Below are 6,021 nucleotides of genomic sequence, written 5' to 3' on the forward strand. Positions count from 1 at the left end.
CCTTGAAACCCTAATTGGGTTCTAATTGGACCTACATTTATAAAACTTAACATATTGGGCCATATGAGCCTAAAGTGGTTCATGATATTCTTAATGGGCCAAGTTGGGCCATAACTAATTCCATTTGCCCTAATGGGTCATAAAATCCATTCCTTTTTATTCTAATGGGCCGAGAACCTTTTATTTGGGCCCATAATATCGAAATCAAGCACTAAAGGCCCAAACTGCTCCTCCCTTCTCCTCTTCTTTCTTCCTGTCGGCCCAACAAAAAAAATGAAGAAAACAAGATTAATGTGTGCTTGCCACCTAAATTTAATTTAATGGTAATATGGGCTAAGAACTCTTAACCATCATGTATTAACCTTTTGATTCTCTCTCTTCCTTCTCCTTATCTTTGGCTGAGAACACACATCCACCACCACCATCTTAATTTTCCTCAAACTCTTACAACAAATCTCAAGAACTCTCCTTATTCTCTCTAAATTTTCGAGATTTGGTGTGTGTCTTCATTAGGTTCTCACTTAGATCATCCTTCTTGTTCGAAAACTTCTTCAAGGAAGTAACCAAGGCCGAAAACACCTTCAAATCTCCTTAATTTCTTCTTCAAAACCGAAACATCAAAGCAAAGGTGAGTTGATACACCCTTGTTTTCCGTTTTTACTTGTTTTTTTGGGAGGGGGGGTACAGAATACAAGTGTTGTGTGCTGATCTATGTATTCATGCATGTTACATGTGGTTTCTTTGATTTTTGTTGTGTATATGTGTTAGATCTTGACAAATCTTGAGATCCTTAACAATACGGGATAAAATTCATAACTAAAACACTTTATACACCATATTACAAAGATAAAAGTGCATTGCATGCTCAAGTTGTTTAAAACAAAACAAAAATCTTGCATAAGAATCTTCGGGCAAATAAAGTAAAGTATGGGATTAAAAGTGACATTTTCAGTTTTATAAGGATCAAAGAGGTTGTATTTGGATGAAACAGAATTTTTATGATAATCACCCTTTTTAAAGGACCAATGATGTAAATTTTAGCATATTGGGCTTAAATTTTGGGCCTTACGGTTTTTGGGCCCAAATTGTGAAATATGCAAATTTTGGGGATTAAAAATGCTATTTGATCAAAAACTTGAGCGTAAAACGTAAATAAACCAAATTAAGGGTTAAAAAGGACACTTATTTCTAAATTGGGCTAAAAATGCAAAGTTTTTTTTGAATTTGGGCCAAAAATGTGAAATTTACCGAAAGGGGGCCAAAAATGTAAACTTGTACCAAATAAGGGCTGGAAATGTTAATAATTGTATTTTGGGCTGAAATTGTAATTTAATTTATAATTGGGCCGAAAATGCTAAGTTAAATGATTTAATGGACTAAAAACGTCATTTTTCATCAAAAAAGACTAAAATGTCATTATATACCAATAAGGGTTGAAATGTAATTCTATGTGAAAAAGGGGTTGAAATGGTCAAATAAATATTTTTGGTCAAATATGTTAATTATTGAACATGTAGACCAAAGATATAAGTTTTTATAACTTAAGGGTTTAAAATGGTATTTTTATATACAAACTAAAACATATCGTTATAAATCAAACATTGGATATTTTATAACATCACGAGTAAATGCTTCGTCTAGAAACACTATACCACAACAAATATACAAAAATAGAATAATGGTATGAATATTGGCCCTAGTACTTGCTATACATGTTTATTGGCCCTTCGTGATCCATTTGCATGGTTATTGGGCCGCAAATATTCATTTCATGTCTATTGGGTGTTAGTGACCCAATTACATGCTTAATGGGCCTAAATTAGTTTTGCATGTTATTGGGCCTTAGTGACCCATTGGCATGCAAATTTAGCCTGGATAAATTCATAATATGCTTAATGGGCTTTAACGTGTCCATTTGCATATTATCAAGCCTGGGTATAACTTACATGTCTAATGGGCCATAGCTGTCATTCTTCATATTTGGGCTGTATCTTTTCATATTAAAGTATCTAAATACATATAACATTAAACATATTCAGGTAGCAATAATTGGGATCTAGTGAGACTTGTCGGTTGACACCATTGAGTGTATGGCTGTAGCTTGTAGTTATAATCAGAGTCTCACGGAGGGAGAGCGAGAGTTTGTGTATAGATCTATACGGGGGCGACTCCCCCACACCTGAGATGTTAGCTATAGTTAGACTAGGCTAGTATAAGGTGAGAAAGTCATGATCAAAACCGATGTTCGGAAAATGCCAAGACATGGGAATTAGTCATTATTATGCATGGTTATAACGAATCACATAGATATCCATTACCATCGATACATTACGGGAATCAAAGTGCTTAAATCATATTAATACAAAACTCTTCATACGATAATACAAGTATTACACCACTTTAATAAATACGAAAATATCAGATTTTCTGGGGAAATACTGTTATTCATTACCTTCTACTTATAACAGATATAATAAAAGGAAAATTTTGAATTTCTTACTTATACATGTTTTTACAATAGAGATTATACATACATTTATGCTCAATCGTTGCATAACTTTCATACAATTTACAGAAAATATCAAATTTTCTGGGTTATACAAACATTATAAAAATCTTTCAATCAAACATGCTTATGAACTCAACAACATTATATATGTTGACTATCGTGCAATTTATGTGGTAGAATCACCAAGTGTGTTTTCGAAACCTCTTTTGTGTAATGTTGACTATCGTGCAATTTATGTTTTGAAATATGTAACGTTAAACAATGTACTTGATGTGAACACTGATGATTGTACTATGTAATGCATGGTGATGTTTATGTTTGATGGGTTTTATACAAACAATACTATGTGTGCATGCAACCCTAGATACGGATCTATGTTTTCACTATTAGATAAACAACATTATAAACACATGAAGAACCCTAGCATGCTTCTTAGAATTTCAAAATTTATAAGATCATATGGATTACATACCTCTTGTTGTTATCTAGTAATAACAACTTAAATCTTGAATCTTCTTATCCCAGAAAGCAAGTACTACAAGTGTATTACCTCTAATGGTTCACAAACACCAAGAGAAAATGGACAGGCAAGAGAGAGAGGGAAGAGGCTACAAAATTCGGCCTTAGGGTTCTTAGAGAAGCAAGTGGTCGATTTTTGTAGCCTAGGGGCCTTATTTATACTGTGAGCAGTTAGGGTTTCCTCCAAAACCCTAATGGACAACTTAGACACTAAGAAGCCCATATAACCTTTTGGAATAAGGCCATGGACGAAAATACGATAGGCTCCCATCATAATTTTGTTCATCCCTTTGTCCCATTTGGTTTCCCAGCCCAAAATCCAACTATCACACATTTGATAGTTTAAGTATCTTTATTCAATTAATCTCTTTTAGTCACTAAATTAATTATTAATTAATTTATGACTAATATTAATTAAATAATATGATTTCTCTTTTAATATATTATTCTTAAAATATATTAATAAACCATAATAACCACTTTCTCTATTATTTCTCCAGTCTAGTTGCTTTGGTGAATGCAACCCAAAAGGACCATGCACAACCGGGTCAAGTACTTACCAAATATGGTTACGGGCTTAGACACTAATCCAACAGTCCACCACTTGGATAAGTCTAGTAACCATAATACCAAGTAGAATCTGATTAGTAATTGTGGCTCTCGAAGACGATATCGAACTCTGATCTCATCAATTACCTGCCCTTTAGATAAGGGATCGAATGATCCTCTATTCTAGATATCATGCAGACACTCACATGGAGCATAGTCATACTTATTGTCTAGCAGTTTGTTTCTCGATCTTAGATTTATCTGACATAGAACAGAATCGAACACATCAATTTATTCCTGACCGGGCTTGACACATAAGTCAAACCAAATCATTGAGGGGCCCTGATATCGCTTTTTACCCTCTTAGGATAAAAGGAACAGATAAACTTTGACTTGTATGCGTTTAATATTCACTAATTAAATCATACACAACAGTGCGTTTTATAACATCAAGTTAGTGATGCGTTTTCGCATTATCAATGCACAACAAATCAACAAACAATAGACCATACATCTAGGTTTTAAGACCATATGATATTATCGTCTTGCGATCACTCGAGATAAATTCCATGAAATGATTCCAAGAAGCATGGGTTTATTCCATTGCTCAAATCTTATTCATAAGCACTCATGAACGTTGCAACAAACCTTTTCTATGTCTAATACCTTTTAAACAACCTACACACCAATTCATGTCAGTCTTCACTCATATCTACTTCCAACATATGAACGACTGTGGACCGTTTGAATAATCTTATGATTCAAGAAGTCAAAACATGCAAAATGAAACAATAGGTAATTAATTAAAACAAGACAGTAACCTTACTTATAAATAATACCATTTATTTAATCATCAAATGTCAATTACATTTATCTATTAGACGTTTGTAATTTATCTAATCTAAACTAATATCTTCCCTCAGCCCAATGCTCCTTGCGTGCTGCAGGTGACTAACCCTACTCAGTCCCTTCGTAAGTGGATCTACTTGGTTATCCTCTGATGATACCCTCTTTACTACGAGGAGTCCTTCTTCCACCCGATGTCGAATAAAGTGATATTTATGTTCATATGTGGAGATCTACCATGATCCCTTGGTTCCTTGGTCAAGGCAACCGCTCCTTTATTATCACATAAAATTTTCATAGGCTCTTGTATGGCTAGCATAACCCCAAGGTCTCTGATGAAATTCTTCAACCATATTGCCTCCTTGGATGCTTCGCTCGCATCAATATACTCTGATTCGCACGTTGAATTAGCTACCGTTTCTTGCTTGGAACTTTTCCAATTCACTGCTCCTCCATTTAGGATAAAGAACTAGCCTGACTGCGAACGATAGTTGTCCCTGTCGGTTTGAAAACTAGTGTCACTGTTCCCTCGCACCTTTAATTCATCACTCTCACCGAGGACTAGAAACCATTCCTTGGTCCTCCGAAGGTACTTAAGGATATTCTTGACTGTGGTCCAATCTGTTTTGCCAGGGTTCCCTTGATATCTACTAACCATGCTCAAAGTGAAGGCTACATCACGGTGAGTACAAGTCATAACATACATGATCGAGCCAACTGCGGAAGTGTAAGGTACTCGACTCATCTCTACTATCTCGGCTTTGCTACTCGAACTTTGAGTCTTACTTAATTTGGCATTACTTTGGATTGGTAACTCCCCTTTCTTGGAATTCTCCATACTAAAATGTTTTAGTAGCTTGTCCAAGTAAATATTCTGACTAAATCCAATTAGTCTTTTACTCCTGTCTCTCACTATCCTTATTCCTATAATATATGCAGCTTCTACGAGGTCCTTCATAGTGAAGAACTTCCCGAGCCAAGATTTAACTTCTTGCAGTGCTGGGATGACATTTCCTATGAGCAGTATGTCATTGACATACAGTACGAGGAAGCTGACTATACTCCCACAAGATTTGACATGTACACATGATTGATCCTCGCTTCGCAGAAAATCAAATTCTTTGACTTTCTCATCGAAACAAAGATTCCATCTTCCAGATGCTTGCATAAGTCCATAAATGAACTTTTCAAGCTTGCACAATCTATTGGGAAGCTTTGAATTGATAAAACCCTCTGGCTGAGCCATGTAAACATCATCAGCCAGCTTCCCATTAAAGAAATCGGTTTTGACATCCATCTGCCACATTTCATAATCATGAAATGCAGCAATGTCCAACATGGCCCTAATATACTTTATCTTCGCAACTGGTGAGAAGGTCTCATCATAGTAAACTCTGGGAGTTTGAGTAAATCCCTTCACAACCAATCGCGTCTTATAAGTGTGCACATTCCCATCCATGTAGGTAATCTTCTTGAAGATCCACTTGCACACGACCATCTTACGCCCGGGCACATGGTCAACTGAATTCCAAACTTGGTTTTCATGCATGAACTAAATCTCACTATCCGACACCTTTTTCCATTTTGCAGACTCTAGG

This window comes from Lactuca saligna, chromosome 6 (genome assembly GCF_052625555.1).
Source record: "Lactuca saligna cultivar CGN05327 chromosome 6, ASM5262555v1, whole genome shotgun sequence".
Taxonomy (NCBI): domain Eukaryota; kingdom Viridiplantae; phylum Streptophyta; class Magnoliopsida; order Asterales; family Asteraceae; genus Lactuca; species Lactuca saligna.